The sequence below is a fragment of the Pan troglodytes genome, chromosome 14 (genome assembly GCF_028858775.2).
Source record: "Pan troglodytes isolate AG18354 chromosome 14, NHGRI_mPanTro3-v2.0_pri, whole genome shotgun sequence".
In the NCBI taxonomy this organism is placed as follows: Eukaryota; Metazoa; Chordata; class Mammalia; order Primates; family Hominidae; genus Pan; species Pan troglodytes.
This window is the reverse complement of record NC_072412.2, coordinates 17,284,894-17,305,086: the sequence shown is the minus strand read 5'-3', so window position 1 is coordinate 17,305,086 and position 20,193 is coordinate 17,284,894. Positions and strand designations below refer to the sequence as shown.

Below are 20,193 nucleotides of genomic sequence, written 5' to 3'. Positions count from 1 at the left end.
TAGTTTAAATGTTGAGCCAATACCTACTAAGTCCTCCGCCTGTTCTATGCTTCCAGCCTCACACTGGTAAGGGAGTGTTTTCAGAAGGCCATGAATCTTACATTTTAGAACCTGGTGGAGGGAAGACTTCACCTATGTGTTTAACTCCTCTTTCTGAAGCTACATAAATAATCAGGGTCGAATATAGTCAGATAAACTTTTTCTTTTTTTGATTAAGAATAACACTTGGAGGCCGAGCCGGTGGCTCACGCCTGTAATCCCAGCACTTTGGGAGGCTGAGGCGGGCAGATCACGTGGTGAGGAGATCGAGACCATCCTGGCTAACACGGTGAAACCCCGTCTCTACTAAAAATACAAAAAATTAGCCGGGTGTGGTGACGGGTGCCTGTAGTCCCAGCTACTCCGGAGGCTGAGGCAGGAGAATGGCGTGAACCCGGAGGCGGAGCCTGCAGTGAGCCGAGATCATACCACTGTACTCCAGCCTGGGAGACAGAGCCAGACTCTGTCTCAAAAAAAAAAAAAAAAAAAAAAAAAAAAGAATAACACTTGGAGATTATTGACATGAAAATAAGGAACTGAGTTAATTATGGATTAGCACTAACAGAGGACATATTTGTGATAGGGGACTGCTAAGGAAAAGTATCTAAAACTCTGACATAAAACATGTATTTTTAGTGTAATATTACATTATTAAAAGCTATCATCTCAAAGGCCAACCCAAAGATTACTTCATTTTCTTTTGACTTGGCCATGTATTAGTTGATTTGATCCTAGATGCTATGCGATTATGTGATAACTTCTAGGTTTCTCTCTAGTAGAAAAAGACAATGCCAGACCTTATGGATCTGTTTCCATGAAGGATATTAATCAGTTTTAATTCACAACTGATAGGAGTTCATCAAACGTCAGAAAAACTGCTCTTGAGTGCATTTACTGTACACATTTTTGTGAATTACTTCATTATATCACATTTCCAATTCTCTTTTTCTAATAAGTTTAATAAAGTTTAAATTTTGTGCTTAATAACAAAAAATACAGTGCAATTGGGAATACATATTTTTTTCTTTTAATTTTCTTCTTTAAATTGTGGTAAAATACACATGCTGTAAAATTTATCACTTTAATGAATTTTAAATGAACAGTTCAGAGGACATTACATTCACCAAATTGCACAACCTTTACCACCGTCCATTTCCAGAACTCTTTAATCATCCCATATAGAAGCTCTGTACCCATTAAACAATAACTTCTCACCCACACTAGTCCCTGGTAATGATTATTCTGTCTCTATGATTTGCTTATTCTAAGTACTTCAAGCAATATTTATCCTTTTGCATCTGGCTTATTTCACTAAGCAAAATGTTTTCAAAGTTTATGTATGTTGTAGTCATTGAAGTTCTGTAGTGTATATTAGAATTTCATTCCTTAATAAGGCTAAATAAGTTTCCATTATGTGAATATGGTGTATTTTGTTTATTCATTCATTTATTGATGAACCTTTGAGTTGCTTCCTGCTTTTGGTTACTGTAAATCATGGTACTGTGAACATTGGTGGTTAATATCTGTTGGAGTCTCTATTTGCAATTACTTTGGGCATGTATATAGGCATAGAATTGTTGGATCACATAGTAGTTCTATGTTTAACCTTTGAGGAGCCACCTAACTGTTGTCCACAGAAGCTACACCATTTTACATTCCCACCAGCAATGCACAAGGGTTCCCATTGACTCTGAATCCTCACTAACCCTTGCTATTTTCTGGAGTTTCTTTTTTGTAATCACCCTAATGGGTGTGAAATGATATCTCATCATTACTTTCATTTGTGTTTTTCTAATGCTAGTGATATTGAGCCTCTTTTCATGTGCTTGTTGGCCATTCGTATATCTTCTTTAGATAATTATCTATTCAAGTCCTTTGCCTATTTAACAAATTGAACCATTTATTATTGTTGAGTTGCTGGAGTTCTTTATTCTATTATACATATTATATCCACATATACTGATGTCATATCACATATGTGATTTGCAGACATCTTCTCCCATTCTTTGAGTTGTTGTTCCACTGTCTTGAGGGTGACTTTTTTTTTTTGAGATGGAGTCTCCCTCTGTCGCCCAGGCTGGAGTGCAGTGGCACAATCTCAGCTCACTGCAACCTCCACCTCCCAGGTTCAAGTGATTCTTTTGCCTCAGCCTCCCAAGTAGCTGGGATTACAGGTGCACACCACCATGCCCAGCTAATTTTTGTATTTTTAGTGGAAATCGGGATTCACCATATTGGCCAGGCTGGTCTCAAATTCCTGACCTTGTGATCCACCTGCCTCAGCCTCCCAAAGTGCTGGGATTACAGGCGTGAGCCACCACACCTGGTCAATGGTGACTTTTAATGCACAGAACTTTTACTTTTGATGAAACTAATTTTTTTGTTTTTTTTAATTCCCTGTACCTTTGATATCATATCTAAGAAATCATTGTTAAATCTAACATAAAGAATATTTTCTCCTATGTTTTTTTTTCTAAGAGTTTAAGGGTTGTAGTTGTTACTTTTAAGTCTTTGATCTATTTTAGCTTATTTTTGTATATTATGTAAGTTAAGGGCCCAAACTTTATATTTTGCCTGTGGATTTCCAGTTTACCCAGTACTATTTGTTGTTATTAATCAATTTTGCTTCTTTTTTTTTTTTCGAGGCGGAGTTTCACTCTGTCGCCCAGGCTGGAGCGCAGTGGCGCAATCTGGGATCACTGCAAGCTCCACCTTCTGGGTTCACGCCATTCTCCTACCTCAGCATCCTGAGTAGCTGGGACTACAGGCCACCATGCCTGGCTAATTTTGGTTTTGTATTTTTAGTAGAGACCGGATTTCACCATGTTAGTCAGGATGGTCTCGATTTTCTGATCCGCCCGCCTTGGCCTCCCAAAGTGCTGGGATTACAGGTGTGAGCCAGCGCTCCCAGCCCAGTTTTGCTTCTAACATAGTTGTCTTATTCTAACATTTCTTGTTTTTGGGGAAAGAAAATCTGTAATTTTTTTTTTTTACTTGTTCTTGGAACCAGCTTTCCCACCTACTGATTTCCTCAGGAATAAGTGAAATAAATTTTGACACGGGTTTATTTTGTATTTGTATGTGAGTTTTATTATTAAGCTCATTATTAAGTTTTATTATTAAGCAGAGAAAATTATACTCTGGCCATGTAAATTTCCACAGTGTATTACTTTCAGAATGTCCTGATTTTTTCTCTTGCTATAAAGAAGACTCAGGGAATTTACAATAACACACCAGAGTGTTAGAGTCAGGCAGCCATTGTCAGTTGGTGGGTCAGAACTGTACATAGATTTTGAAACAAACAACAGCTACAATGACAATTTCTTATAGACAGAAAATGTAAACCCATGCTTTATTTACTTCTCTCCCAACGAACATAACTAGGCCTATTTTTTATTATGAGACTTCTCTAAAGGGGCCTTTCATTTGTTCTATGACAGATAACTTGATGGATCAAGTGGGTTAAAACTAAAATAATAGTGTGAAACACCCAGTTATGTCCTTGTAAGCATTATATGTTGACATTTGCATCTAGACATTTAAACATCTAGAGAACACTGATACCATCTTCACTTATTGACAATGGCATATCATCAATTCACTTTTCCAAAGAGATAGAAGTTACTTCTTTTGACTTAGATCTGACTTCTTAAACTGTCAAATGAAGTAGCTGAGTATAACTCAGCTACTGAGTTATAACTGAGTATAATCATGAAATGATTTAAGGCTTTGAGACCCTGGAACGAACTTAGAACCACTATATTAATAGTGGCTACAAACTAGTATTAGCCGGAAAGGTTTTAAAAGATTATGTTGATTTCTTAGATATATTTGTGTCAGAGAGGCAACTGCAAGTTAATCTCTACTCTCAGTGAAAGGCTTAATGTGGACACCTATAAAATCCCCAGTGGTCATAACTTGCAGGAATCTCTCCAGAGGGGCAGCATCATACCCAGTAGGGCGACATTAATTTCCTCAGGACAGATCAGCAATTAAAAAAAATACAGAACTAGGCATGAGTCAAATTCTCCCTTAAAATTGTATTTCTCATCTAAATGAAAGCACATTTTTAAGAGAGAAAGATGTGTAAGATATAGAAATATTAAAGTAAGGGCTACAGTACATATAATACAAAGCAAATGAAGAGAGGAGGCTAAATATCAAAGTTGTAGGTGGTGAGTTATACTCAGCTACTTCATTTGACAGTTTAAGAAGTCAGATCTAAGTCAAAAGAAGTAATTTCTATCTCTTTGGAAAAGTGAATTGATAATATGCCATTGTCAGTAAGTGAAGACGGTATCAGTGTTCTCTAGATGTTTAAAATATTGTAAGACATTTGTTCATATGAAAATTGTTAATCATCTTGCTTGCTATGGGCTTTTTAAAAAGAATTAAGGGCTACATTGAAAAAATCCAATTGTAAATTGACTTGCTATCCTTTCCTTCAATACAAACATTAGCCTCAAATGCAAAAGTGGCATAGATTCAGAGTAAATTAAGTGAAAATATGAAGGGGTGGCCAGCCCCTCCACACCTGTGGGTACTTCTAGTCAGGTGGGATGAGAGACTGAGAAAAGAAATAAGACACAGAGTCAAAGTATAGAGAAAGAAAAGTGGGTCCAGGGGACCAGCGCTCAGCATACCAAGCACCTGCACCGGCACCGGCCTCTGAGTTCCCTCAGTTTTTATTGATTATTATTTTCATTATCTCAGCAAGAGGAATGTGGTAGGAGAGCAGGGTGATAATAGGAAGAAGATCAGCAAAAAAACATGTGAGCAGAAGAATCTGTGTCATAATTAAGTTCAAGGGGAGGTACTATGCCTGAATGTGCACGTAGGCCGGATTTATGTTTCTCTCTGTCCAAACATCTCAGTGGAGTAAAGAACAATAAAGCAGCATTGCTGCCAACGTGTCTTGCCTCCCACCATAGGGTGGTTTTTCTCCTATCTCAGAATTGAACAAAGGTAAAATAGGGTTTTATACTGAGACAGTCCATTCCCAGGAGCAGGCAGGAGACAGTGGCCTTCCTCTATCTCAACTGCAAGGGCTTTCCTCTTTTACTAATCCACCTCAGCACAGACTGTTTATGGGTGTTGGGCTGGGGGATGATCAGGTCTTTCTCATCCCATGAGGCATATTTCAGACTATCACATGGGGAGAAACCTTGGACAATACCCGGCTTTCCAGGGCAGAGGTCCCTGCCATTTTCCGCAGTGCATTGTGCCCTTGGTTTATCGAGACTAGAGAATGACAGTGACTTTTACCAAGCATACTGCTTGTAAACATTTTGTTAACAAGGCACAGCCCTAGATCCCTTAAACCTTGATTCCATACAACACATGTTTTTGTGAGCTCAAGGTTGGGGCAAAGAGGTTGGGGCAAAGTGATTGGGGCAAAGTTACAGATTAACAGAATCTCAGGACAAAGCAATTGTTCAAGGTACAGGTCAAAATGGAATTTATTATGTCTTCCCTTTCTACATAGACACAGTAACAATCTGATCCCTCTTCCTTTTCCCTACAAAATAGAAATGATTGTTAGCAACAGAAGAAAACTAAAATGAATAACTTATTTTTTAAAAGTAACATATTGGCTAGGCATAGTGGCTCTTGTCTGTAATCCCAGCATTTTGGCAGGTGGAGGTGGGCAGATCACTTGAGGTCAGGAGTTCGAGATCAGCCTGGTCAACATGGTGAAACCTCACCTCTATTAAAAATACAAAAAATGGGCTGGGCATGGTGGCTCACGCCTATTATTCCAGCACTTTGGGAGGCTGAGGCAGGTGGATCAGGAGGTCTGGAGTTCGAGACCGGCCTGACCAACATGGTGAAACCCTGTCTCTACTAAAAATACAAAAATTAGCCAGGCATGGTGGCACATGCCTGTAATCCCAGCTACTCAAGAGGCTGAGGCAGAAGAATCGCTTGAACCTGGGAGGCAGATAGCCGGGCATGGCGGCACGTGCCTGTAATCCCAACTACTCAGGAGGCTGAGGCAGGAGAATCGCTTGAACCTGGGAAGCGGAGGTTGCAGTGAGCCGAGGTTGTGCCACTGTATTCCAGCCTGGGTGACAGAGCAAGACTCTGTCTCCAAAAAAAGAAAAAACATAAAAACAAAAAGCAAGCTGGGTGTGACTGGTGTCTGCCTGTGATCCCAGATACTTGGGAGGCTGAGGCAGGAGAATAGCTTGAATCTAGGAGACTGGGGTTGCAGTGAGTCAAGATGGCACCACTGCACTTCAGTCTGGGGGACAGAGTTAGGATCTGTCAAAAAAAAAATGCAGCCATGTATTATGCTTATGCTTAGGATTTAGGCTGAACTACCATTTAAAATGTATTGTATCCTTTCACTCTTCCATTCCTAAGATTCCACATAGATATTGTAGAGAAGTCCAAACTCAACACCATTTGTTTACATTACTAAGGTCTTTAAAATTTTAAATAGATTTAAGTATTTAACTTAACCAAAACTAAACACCTAGAGACTTGTCTCCACAGAAAATGAGCTTAATTCATATTTTTCTCAAACACTTGCCAAAAGCTTAAACTTGAACCCATTTTCAATGCAAGTAGTGGCTAACTATTTTGTGCATATCTTTTTGCCTTTTTGCCATTTCCTTAGCCAGGTGTGCCTATTTATCTTTTTATTTTTGAGATGGAATTTCGCTTGGTCACCCAGGCTGGAGTGCAATGGCACGTTCTCATCTCACTGCAACCTCAGCCTCCCAGGTTCAAGCGATTCTCCTGCCTCAGCCTCCTGAGTAGCTGGGACTACAAGTGTGCACCACCATGCCCAGCTAATTTTTGTATTTTTAGTAGAGACAGAGTTTCACCATGTTGGCCAGGATAGTCTCGATATCTAGACCTCGTTATCTGCCCACCTCAGCCTCCCAAACTGCTGAGATTACAGGACTGAGCCACTGTGCCCAGCTGTGCCTATATTTTTAAAAGATCAAAGTTTTATCTGAAATAAAGAGAAACTACAGGATTTTGTTCTGAGATTCAGTCAAGACCTGGTAAGACAGATAATTTAGAGCAAGCTTTGATCTTATCAATGTTTATATCAGCTGAAAGAAACACTCTCACACTCAGTCTTTCCTAGTGATTAAAGAATTTAATTTTCATTCACAATTCACAGTAAGGAATTGTAAGAAAATACTGGATTTCAATATAGCATTTTCTCCTTTTTTTGTTGTTTTAATGGCATAATATGCTATGTGTGAGGTCAACATGAGGAGAGACAAAAAGAACAAGTTTATAAATGTGGTTATATTGTCCCCTAACCTAGGAAAAAATGACAATATTGACATTAAAATTTGCATTGTTTACCTCTGGCTTTCATGGGAATTGTTTTGTTTGTTTGTTTTTGTTCGTTTTTTTGTTTTTGGTTTTTACAGTTGGTATGCCATTTTTTAATGTCACCTATAACTAGCATTAGAATTGTATGGGAGCTTTTGTTTCTTTTGTTTTGGAGGATGCGATTCTTAAAATGAAATTAATTTTTTAGAACATAAAATATATCAAGGGAAGGACATTTCTAAGAGTAATACTGGAAAAGAACAGTTAATCGGTGAATTCACCAGTAAGTTTAAGTCAATTTAAAATTAACTTAGAAAATTATATGTTCATAGCACTCTGTGGACCAGTAGGGAATACAAAAATGAAAAAATCCTGACACTGTTTTATCAGTGAAAAGAGACAGGTCATTAACTTACTAAAATGTACGGCAGAGTAATGTATGTGCTAAATTATGACATATACAATAAAGGCTGCGGGAACCAAAGGATATGTCAATGAGTTTCAATAAAGGTTCAGGGACATCTTCAGAGAGGACAGAACAGTGGAATTTTTTAATTTAAATTTTATGGGGGATGGTAGGAAATTCCAGGTGGCCAGATGGTTTGACTAAATGCATGGTAGTTAGAATGTGTTGGCTTTAATCATGAAACAATGAATTCCATATGTCTGGGACATTAGGTACTGATGTGAACATAGAAGAAAAGTGTAGGGGCAAAGGAGAAAAAGGATAAATGGGAATTTCTGTCTACATTATGCCAAGCATTATAATTTTACTTTCTAGACCAAGAAGATATTTTTATGTTTTTTGGGGGGCATACAAGTGACAAAGTGAGATATTTATGCTTTAGGAAGGTTAGTTGTACCAAAATGTAGAAAATATTTTAATAAATAAGAAATAAAGACTTTATGGAAAACTTTGAGATATTTTAAAAATAGGCTAAATTAAGAGCTTAAACTAGAAAAATGTTTTTCTAAGAGAAATAATGTGTTGGTACTATTAAACATGATAGGGGAAAATTGATGGGAATCGGTGACTAATTAAACATGAGATGTAAGGAAATGAAATAATTTGATAGAATTCTGAGGTTTTAAGCCTGGGTAACTGGGAGAATGGTGATGCATTTTGCAGAGGTAGGAAATGTTGAAGATACAACTGATTTTTGAAGACTAGTAATTTTACAGTCATGCACCATGTAAATACATTTCAGTAAATGGTGGACCACATATTGGTCCTGTAGGATTGTAATGGAGCTGAAAAATTCCTGTTTCCTAGTGATGTCATTGTCAATGTAATGTCATTGCACAATTCATTACTCACATGTCTGTGCTGATGCTGGTGAAAACAGACCTATTGTGCTGCCAGGCTTCTAGCACATATAATTACTTACAGAACATAATACCTGATAATGATAATAAGTGACAATATTACTGGTTTATATATTTACTACTCTATTCTTTTTATCTTTTTTTTTTTTTTTTTTTGAGATGGAGTCTCCCTCTGTTGCCCAGGCTGGAGTCGCAATGGTGTGATATCGGCTCACTGCAACCTCCACCTCCCAGTTTCAAGTGATTTTTCTGCCTCAGCCTCCCAAGTAGCTGGGACTACAGGTGCCCACCACTGCACCTGCCTAATTTTTGTATTTTTAGTAGAAACAGGGTTTCACCATGTTGGCCAGGCTGCTCTTGAACTGCTGCCTTCAAATGATCCTCCCACCTCAGCCTCCCAAATTGCTTGCATTGCAGGTATGAGCCACCATGCCTGGCCCTTTTTATCATGTTTTGAGAGGGTACTACTTATTAAATAAGAAAAAGAAAACTGAACAGTAGAGCAATTTCAGGCAGGTCCTTCAGGAGGTATCCAGAAGGAGGGATTGTTATCATAGGAGATGTCAGCTTCATGTGTGTTATTGCCCCAAGGAACTTCCATTGAGACAGAATATGAAGGTGGAAGACAATGATGTTGATGATCCTGACCCTGTATAGGCCTAAACTAATGTGCGTGTTAGTGTTTGTTTTTATAAAAGAGTTAAAAAGTAACACAAAAATTAAAAACTGGAAAAAGCTTATAGACTTAGATATAAAGAAAATAATTTTTTTAAAGTTGTACAATATGTTTATCTTTTAAGCTAAGAGTTGTGACAAAGGAGCCAAAAGGTTAAAAAATGTATATTAAATAAAAAAATTACAGTAAGCTAAAGCTAATTTATTATTGATAAAAGAAAACAATTTAAAAATAAATTTGGCATAGCTTAAGTGTACATCCAGTACTGCTAAAGTCTACAACAGTGCCTGTAATGTCCTAGGCCTTCATATTCACTCACCTCTCACTCACTTACCCAGAGCAACTTCCAGCTGTGCAAGCTCCATTCATGGTAAGTGCCCTCTACAAGTGTACCCTTTTTTTTTTTTTACTGCACCTTTTCTATGATAAGATGCAAAATACCTACCACTGTGTTACAGTTGCCTGCAGTATTTAGTACAGTAACATGCTGTATAGATTTGTAACCTAGGAGCAACAGGCTACATATACTCTATCATATACTCTAGCAGAGTAGTAGGCTATCCCATCTATGTTTGTGTAAGTACACTCTGAGATATTTGCACAATAACAAAACTGCCTAAAGACATATTTCTCCAAATTTATTCCATCATCAAGTGATTCATGCCTGTATGCACACATATGCAGGGGCATGCAGAGAGGGCAATTCCTGTGTCCCAGGCACTGCTTTATGTTTGATAAATCTGTTATTCACCCTCACTACAATCTTACCCAGAGACAGGCACCATTATTTTCCCCATTTCACAAATAAATAAACTGGACACAGGTAATTTATGTAACTTGCCTAAGATCACATAACTAGAAAAGAGAGAAAAGAAATTTAAGCTGATTATAGAGCTCTTTCTATTAACGATTATGATATACTTTGTAATGTTATTTCTAGCTTTGATCTTTTTATGAAGGAAAATAAAATAGATTAACAAAATTCAAAAATCTTTAACATAAAATTATAAAAGAACTTGATTAATGTTATAAAGTGAGGGATAGTCCAGGCAAGGTGGCTCATGCCTGTAATCCCAGCACTTTGGGAGGCTGACGCGGGTGGATCATGAGGTCAGGAGACTGAGACCATCCTGGCTAACATGGTGAAACTCCATCTCTACTAAACATACAAAAAATTAGCTGGGCGTGGTGGCGGGCACCTGTAGTCCCAGCTACTTGGGAGGCTGAGGCAGGAGAATTGCTTGAACCTGAGAGGCCGAAGTTGCAGTGAGCCAAAATCCCGCCACTGCACTCCAGCCTGGGTGACAGAGCAAGACTCCATCTCAAAAAAAGAAAAAAAAATTTAAAAAAATATTAAAATGAGGGATAAATGGGGCCGGGCATGGTGGCTGATGCCTGTAATCTCAGCACTTTGGGAGGCCGACGTGGGTGGATTGCCTGAGTTCAGGAGTTTGAGACCAGCCTGGGCAACATGGCGAAACCCCGTCTCCATTAAAAATACAAATTAGCTGGGCATTGTGGTGGGTGCCTGTAATCCCAGCTACCTGAGAGGCTGAGCATGAGAATCACTTGAACCCAGGAGGGAGAGGTCGTAGTGAGTCGAGATCACGCCACTGCACTGACAAAGGAAGACTCTGTTTCAAAAAAAAAAAAAAAAGAAAGAAAGTGAGGGATAAATGGAGAGAAAGAAAAACAATCATAGAGATTCCCCTTAACTTCTACCACTAAAAGCAGACACACACACACACTCACTATAAGAAACAAGGTCAAAAGGAAAATGTCTTTACATATGAAGCCTTCCATTTACAGCTTAACTATCCCTGGAGGCCACATCTAAGGACAACCCTTTTAAAAAGCCATGGTGTGTAAATGAATATGTATTTTGTGTATATTCAGTATATTCAAGGTAAATAGTTGTTTTTATTAAAATAACAAGGGAAAAATAGTGGACCTTTATCTCTCATGAAGAACATGACAGGATGAACTGTTTAGGTCAAATTTTAAAAGACCAGGCTGGGTGCGGTGGCTCACACCTGTAATTCCAACACTTTGGGAGGCCAAGGCAGGCAGACCACCTGAGGTTGGGAGTTTGAGACCAGCCTGACCAACATGGAGAAACCCTGTCTCTACCAAAAATACAAAATTAGCCGGGCGTGGTGGTGCATGCCTGTAATCCCAGCTACTCTGGAGGCTGAGGTAGGAGAGTGGCTTTAACCCGGGAGGTGGAGGAGGTTGCTGTGAGCTGAGATTGCATCACTGCACTCTAGCCTGGGCAACAGAGCAAGACTCCATCTCAAAAAAATAAATAAATAAAAAATAAAAAATAAAAAAATAAGAATGAGGAAGACCAATTTAATAATAAGGTAAGTTACAAAGAAAATTTGTAGGCCGGGTGCGGTTGCTCAAGCCTGTATCCCAGGACTTTTGGAGGCTGAGGTGGGCAGATCACGAGGTCAGGAGATCCATACCATCCTGTCTAACGTGGTGAAACCCCGTCTCTACTAAAAACACAAAAAATTAGCCAGGTGTGGTGGTGGGTGCCTGTAGTCCCAGCTAATCGGGAGGCTGAGGCAGGAGAATGGCATGAACCCTGGAGGCAGAGCTTGCAGTGAGCCAAGACTGCACCACTGACTCCAGCCTGGGCGACAGAGCAAGATTCCAACTCAAAAAAAAAAAAAAAAGAAAGAAAATTTGTGAATTTGTATGCAGTTCAGTTGCCTGACCCATAAATAAACATGAATGAGTAAAATGGAAGCTCAGCTTAATAATGAGCTATTGCACAATAGGAAGAAATAAATTAGGGATGGATACAAATTGAAAGAAGGATAAATGCATGCTAACTTCTTATCTTGATCTATAAGTCTAAAAACATCTTAAAAGACCAGATGATTAATAAAATAGTAACTTTAATTGTTAAAAATGATCATTTATTTTTCCTCAGGTGGTGGCTCAGTGTTCACTCTGAAAAATGAAAAATTGCCCATTTTTGTGAAAAAGTTCTACTGATATGTGAAGTTACCACATTTATTCATTGAATTCTCTTCCTGAGTGAATGACATAGAACCCCGATAGATAAATTAATATGTTAAAATTAAAAGATTATCTAATAAACAACTTTTCTGTTTTAATAAAATTGTATTTGGATATATTTGAAAGATTTTTATTGTAGTGAAAAATATATATAAAATAAAAAATAATGATGTTGGATAATATCATAAATGATTTCTAAGGTAGAAGGTTCTATTGTTTAGAAAAACATCTTTGAGAGTCTTTTTTCATGAGGCACTAAATTCCTTGGTATAATAGGGTACCCTAGACAAAGTAGCTTTTTTTTTTTTTTCTTTTTTTTTGAGAGTCTTGTTCTGTCACCCAGGCTGGAGTGCAGTGGCACAAATCTCGGCTCTTTGTGACCTCTGCCTCCCAGGTTCAAGTGATTATCTTGCCTCAGCCTCTTGAGTAGCTGGGATTACAGACACACGCCATCATGCCCAGCTAATTTTTGTATTTGTAGTAGAAACAGGGTTTCACCATGTTGGTCAGGAGGTTTTGAACTCCTGACCTCATGTTCCACCCGCTTTGGCCTCCCAAAGTGCTGAGATTACAGGCATGAATCACTGCACCCGGCCACTTTTAGAATATTTAATGCTTCATAAATATGATGTAAAAAAGGGTGAGCTGTAACATTAAGTAGTAACTAAGAGGAGTGCCAAGTTACCACCAGGCAGTTAGCAAGAGGGGGCAAGGCAGCCCCAGGTGTAGAATTAATAATGTGAGAGAGACTAGAAGTTCCAAGAAAATGGTAGGGTGGGGTGGAGAAATTCCTTCTGATGGGAAAAAATGAGGAGATTCAGGATAGTGGTGGCAATATATGCATGTATATATGTGTGTGTGTATATATGTGTATACGTGTATATATGTGTGCATGTATATATGCATATATATGTATATGTGTGTATATGTGCATATACATGCATATATGTGTATATATATGCATGTTTATGCATTTTGCTGCTCTTCGTGGGGTGTAATTCTCCCTTATCTCCTCTACATAGTGGTCTTGAATTAATGGTGCTTGGTGCTAAGGTGGGGGTGAAAGTGGAATTAGTCTCCTCACTAGAGGGAACTGAGTAGAGAAAACATGATCTGCTCTGGAGCACAGAGGGCAGGCTCCAACAGTAAGTGAGGAGAGGACAAGCCCAACTAACCAAGAAACTCCCAGAAAATATGGAAGACTCTGAATGTTGTGAAGCACGGGGGATAAAGGAATCAAGATTTTTTTTTTTTTTTTTGAGATGAAGTCTCACTCTGTTGCCCAAGATGAGTGCAGTGATGTGATCTTGGCTCACTGCAACCTCCGCCTCCTGGGTTCAAGCTGTTCTCCTTCCTTAGCCTCCTGAATAGCTTGGATTACAGGCACCTGCCACCATGCCTGGCTAATTTTTTTGTGTCTGCGATAATATTTTGTCTTCAGCAAAATTCTATTATTGACCTTAATACATAGAACTTTATTTGTTTGCATGTCTGGTTTGTGAGCAGAGATTATTTTGAGTCCTCAAAACCTAGAGCAGCGCAGTTGTAAAAGGCTTTGACTGAAGTCTTAACAAATATTTGCTAAACTGAATTTTGTAGAAATGTTCCAGACTTTAGCATGGCATTTACAATTCACACATTCTTGTTATATTCAAATAATAAACTTTACTGAGTCAGCAGCATTTAATATTAACAAGAAAACAGTGAAATAATGTATGGATTAATTCTGAATTGCAAATTTAACTTTAATGTTAAAAGTTTCCATAAGTTATCTCCAAGCCTGGAAATAAATCCAAAATTGGTCTTAGTTATATATTTGTAAAATGCATATTCATATGAAGAATGAAACGCATCATCCTATATCTTCCCCCTTTTTTTTTTCTGATTTTGTGACTTGGATTGTTTTTACCAAAATTCAGGGATTCCCCCCTAATCCCAATGAGAATAATGTCTTAAATAAATGGAATTAAGAAGCTTCAAAATTCTTTTTTTTTTTTTTTTTTTTTTTGAGATGGAGTCTAACTCTGTCACCCAGGCTGGAGTGCAGTGGTGCAATCTCAGCTCATGCAATTTCCACCTCCCCAGATCAAGGGATTTTCTTGCCTCAGCCTCCCAAGTAGCTGGGATTACAGGTGTGTGCCACCATGCTCGGCTAAATTTTTGTATTTTTAGTAGAGTTGGGGTTTCACCGTGTTGGCCAGGATGGACTCGATCTCCTGACCTCGTGATCCACGTGCCTCAGCCTCCCAAAGTGCTGGGATTACAGGCGTGAGTCACTGCACCTGGCCCAAAACTCTTTAAAGTACTCAACCTATCATAAGACTAGTAGGTGTTTCTCAACTCTCCTTCTCAAAACATGAGATCATGAGGTCTTAATGCTGAAGATTATTGATTATTTTATGTAGAGAACATGGAAGAAAGCTGGACTGTGCTCAGGCTCAATCAGCTCCACTTGCATACCTCTCAGCAATTCTCAATTCTCACCACCAGAGAGAAGAAGGCAGTCCCTACCTGACCATCACCTGGCCAGGCTACCTTATCTGTCTAAACAGCGCATTGCAGGAGCCCCTTTCCTTTCTGTGCTGTTTTATTTTTTCTCCCCCAGCACTATTTTTCTAATTAGAATAATTGAGGAGAAATACAAGATTTTCATGGAATGAAAGCAAAAGTCTTCCAAGTATGAGAAAAATAGAACAAAGGCTGTTTATATCCATATTGATTATAGTGGGAAGGTATTATTGTAATAAATGTGATGGTTATTAAAGCAAGTCTTGATTTTAAGGGAATGTTTTATCTTGGGACTGTGACAGGAGATTATGTGATGTTCATGAGATAATCATACTGTCTCTGTCCAGGTCTCTGTAACATGTAGAACACAACCACAGTAGAGGTTCAGTCCCATTTCATTTACAGAAACAGCTTGTTCCTCAGTAGTATTCTATATATAAAAAGTAAACACACACACTATAGTTCATAGAGAATACATTCACATGGATTACTAGGAAAACTAAAGTATCCTTTAAAAATAATTTAAAAAGAGCCAGGTGCAGTAGCTCATGCCTGTAATCCCAGTACTTTAGGAGGCTGAGGAGGATGGATCACTTGAGGTCAGGAGTTCAAGACCAGCCTAGCCAACATGGTAAAACTCCATGTTTACTAAAAATACAAAAATTAGCCAGGGGTGGTGGCATGCTACTCTAATCCCACCTGCTCAGGAGGATGAAGCAGGAGAATCACCTGACCCTGGGAGGCAGAGTTTGCAGTGAGCCAACATCACACCAGTGCACTCCAGCCTGGGTGACAGAGCAAGATGTTGTCTCAAAAAAAAAAAAAAAAGAAATAAAAATAAAAATAATAAAAAAGGCATTCTTCTCAAAAAACTACCTATTAGATATTTTTTATCTCAAAACATAAAAGGTAAGTTTTGAAATAACTAATAGTTAATAAGAAAAACATGTAAATAGTATGTAACTAGAATTGTTAATTTCTTGAAACTTAAGGTTTGTTTTTATGTTATGTTAGCAGGATATGTAAATCTAATGGCATTCAAAAAACATAAAGTGAGAAAAAAAGAGGCTGGTATTGAACATGCATGTATTTACTATATTCTAATAATGGTCAAATTGTTTAATTTCTTCATGAATGTCTAGGCTTCATTATAAGTCTTCAGCTAAAATTTTGCCCATTTTGGTGAAGGAACTGTGTGTGTCACATAAGGAGAGCTTAATGTTAGTATTTACCACAGCCTTACTAATATAATCCTATAATATTATCCTCCATGTTCCCAAAATTAAAAAGTAGTCTAATTCTACATATGAACTCAAAATAAATGTATACTGTTATGTGTTATGTGGCATAACTCAAAATAATTAGAACTAAACACAACCCTTATTTTCTCACACATACTGAGTATGGAATTACTATTATTTTTGTTTCCTTGATCAGAGGTAGGTGAAACTTGATAATATAGTCACTGACTGAAGGGCATTGTTTTGCCAAAGTTCGTTAAGTTAAAAAATATTTTGAATCAATAAATGTCTTTCATTAAAATATTCACCTACATAAAATAAGTATTCAGAATTGCATAGGACATATGAATGTCATCTTTCTTTTGCTGTTCATTTACCCAACATTTTTCTTCTTTTTATATATGCCAGGTTGAAAATTGTCATCCCATACTCTTTTCAGCTAAGAATATTTCTGTGTTGGGAATATCTTGAATTTCCCTCAAGGGTTGATGATATTGCCCACAAAGAATTTAGGCAATTTTGATGGCCAGAATGAAAACAGGCAGCTAAGATATTTATTTTTAAAAGAAAAGAATAGAAAACTTTGTAATTTAATCATGCATCGTAGGAAGTTTGTTGTTGTTGTTGTTGTTGTTGTTGTTGTTGTTTTTGAGAGACGGAGTCTTGTTCTGTAGAGCAGGCTGGAGTGGAGTGGTGTGATCTCGGCTTGCTGTAACTTCCGCCTCCCAGGATCATGCGATTCTCTTGTCTCAGCCTCTGGGAGTAGCTAGGATTACAGACATGCGCCAACATGCCCAGCTAATTTTTGTAGTTTTAGTAGAGATGGGGTTTAGCCATGTTGGCCAGCCTTCCTCAAGCGATTCTCTTGCCTCAGACTCCCAAGTAGCTGGGACCACAGGCGCCCGCCACCATTCCCGGCTAATTTTTTGTATTTTTAGTAGAGGCGGGTTTTCACCGTGTTAGCCAGGATGGACTCGATCTCTTAACCTCGTGATGAGCCCACCTCGGCCTCCCAAAGTGCTGGGATTACAGATGTGAGCCACACCCCACTCTGGAAGTAATTATTATTAATGTTGTTTCTCCTTCCAGTCCTTCAGTTTGTTAAGCGCAACTGTTGAAAACATTTATTTCTCCCAGGAGATTATAGGAAAAAATTAAGTGAATCTACTTAAACATAAAATTCCCCGTTTTAGAATAGATTCTTTTTTTTTTTTTTTTTTTTTTTTTTTTTTTTTTTTGAGATGGAGTTTTGCTCTTCTCACACAGGCTGGAGTGCAATGGCACAATCTCAGCTCATTGCAACCTCCGCCTCCCTGGTTCAAGTGACTCTCCTGCCTCAGCCTCCCAAGTAGCTGGGATTACAGGTGCCTGCCACCGGGCCCAGCTAATTTCTGTATTTTTTTTGCAGACCATGTTGGCCTGGCTGGTCTCGAACTAACCTCAGGTGATCCGCCTGCCTCGGCCCCCCAAAGTGCTGGGATTACAGGCGTGAGCCACCGTGCCCGGCCAGATTCAGATTTTTATTAGGGATGTCATTTAGCTAATTTAATGTATTTCTATGCCATAGTTCATATTTTCTGTGCTGTAAGTATTTTCTATATGTCTGATTTATGTTGGAGAATTGTATCTCTTTAGATGCAGGGGCATACTGTGAGCATCTACACCATGGCAAATGGCTTTGCATTTTGCACTCTATACCATTGCCAAAAAAAGGTTTGATTATGCTACTAAAAATCCGACATGAATCAGTGAACACCAAAAGCCAATAATTTTAGAATCTCAAAATCGTGGAATGTTTAGAATTGTGATATTTTCAGCTTATTTTCTCCATCAATTTTCATTAGAAAGCGAGTAAGGAAAGTGGTAGAATTTAGGAGTTAAAAAATCAAATTAGCGGGTAGGGCGCGGTGGCTCACGCCTATAATGCCAGCACTTTGGGAGGCTGAGGCGGGCGGATCATGAGATCAGGAGATCTAGATCATCCTGGCTAACAGGGTGAAACCCTGTCTCCACTGAAAATACAAAAAATTAGCCGGGCATGGTGGCAGGTGCCTGTAATCCCAGCTACTCAGGAGGTTGAGGCAGGAGAATGGCGTGAACCCGGGAGGTGGAGCTTGTAGTGAGCCAAGATCACGCCACTGCACTCCAGCCTGGGCGATAGAGCGAGACTCTGTCTCAAAAAACAACAACAACAACAACAACAAATTAACACCTTGCTTATTATAATAAAGAACTAAAGTAATCCAATACCTGTAACCTAGAGAATAAGGTTCACATCACTTAAAATGGCATTATATATAAAAGAAAAGATTGGTTCTACTACATACATCAGGCTATTAAGTCACACTAGACAACTGAGGTTGCCTAAGACGTCATTGTCCTGGACTTGCAAGGGCCTCCCACTCCAGTTAAGGTGATAAGAAAAAATGAAAACGAGCAACCTAGCAATTTTCACAGGCCTCAGGAAACTGGGGCCACATCGAACCCAGTCACAGGTTATACCAATTTGATTTACAACAATGAAAGAACCATCTGCTTATACTTGAGTTACAGCACATCCCTTTGTAGACATCCATACAATAGAAAGCCCCAGCAGTTGATTCACAGTAGAACAAAGTGTTTGTGTCAAGCAAAGGAAATTCCGCGCTTAGAAATTTTATCGGCACATTTAATTAAAAGATGGTGTAGGTAGGCATAAGTAAGAAAACCATAAGCAGACATAGTCAACATACTAGGTAAGTAAAACCAAATCCAGAAGGTTGTATTTAGTAATATTCATTTCAGATTTCCTTGGATAATTGTGGTTTGCCTTACATCTTTTGACTATGACACAGAGATTTTATTCACTTTTTAAAATATCTCCTAGAATGTAGCTTGAGTCAGTCAAACAGGAAAACATATTGCAGCATTCTCTCTTTCACCTCCCCCAAAGCACTGTAATATGGCTTTTGGAAATATTTCCTCATTGTCCTTTAGTTTTTGGAATGATGTCTGAGATACTGCTGTATGTAAATACAATGATATTCCATATTTCCTGTAAGTTTGCCTATTCAGAAAGCTGCATTTACATACATGCTGAAACACAATCCCTGGTGATGTATCAGCCAGAAATTTTATGTGTGAGCCTAAAAGGAAGTGTTGAGTCTTTCTCTACTTAAATAATTAGAAATTAAAAGTACCCTTCTGCATTCTACAGTTTATGTAATATTAAAAGAAGGAATTTTGGCAAAGTAACTGAGGTTATCAGTTCAGTTCAATTTATAAATTTAGTGACATCAACTTGTCCCAGCAAAATAATCAGTAGATACTCCATAATCACCACTGTTTCTGTTTTCAAGCGGAGAGAAAAAAAATAAATTAATTGAATTATATATTACAATCTTGGGTAAATTCTTTTCTAAATTGGTAGGTATAGCACAGCAAATCAAAGGTTGATAACATAAAATAGTGGACTAAACTTCAGCTCTAAAAAGTTAACAAATCTTGAAGTCTGCTTGCTCAGTTGTAAAATGGGGATAATATTCTCACCTTTGAGTATGTCACACAGTTGCTGTAGGATTTATTTGAGAAAAAATATGCGTAAAGATGCTTTGGACATTATAAAACTGCATCCTAATACAGAGTAAAATTACAAAATTTGATTTGAATGATACCAACTAGTTGGGGATAAAATATTTTACATAAGAACTCCCTGAAAAAGGCAATCATGTGTCATGTCATATTTGTCATCAAGGATGGCAAGGTTTCAATTTGCCTAGGTCAGAAATGCTGTGGTTCTATTCCCTCAACAACTAGTTACTTCTGCTTCGAGTACATGTTTTCCAAAAGCTAGAAAACACCCATCCAAAGGCTACTTTCCAAACATAAAAAACAGGTTTACTTCAACACATTATGTCTGTAGGAAGAGTCAAATGAAACAAAACTACTGAATCATTTCCAGAATAGAGTCATAGTATCCAAAATTTGGAACAGAATTGGATGATAGTTGTAGGTCAAGTCCCTTTGCAGGTATAAATCCCCCCTTTAAAGTGGAAAAGTATACAAATTGTGTAATATAGGTATACATTATAGACT

At 38.2% G+C, this 20,193-nt stretch overlaps 1 pseudogene; it reads right to left on the bottom strand.

Moving 5' to 3' along the window:
- Positions 1 to 4,717: 4,717 nt before the first annotated feature.
- On the bottom strand, positions 4,718 to 5,487 carry LOC134808244 (uncharacterized; annotated as a pseudogene).
- Positions 5,488 to 20,193: the final 14,706 nt, after the last annotated feature.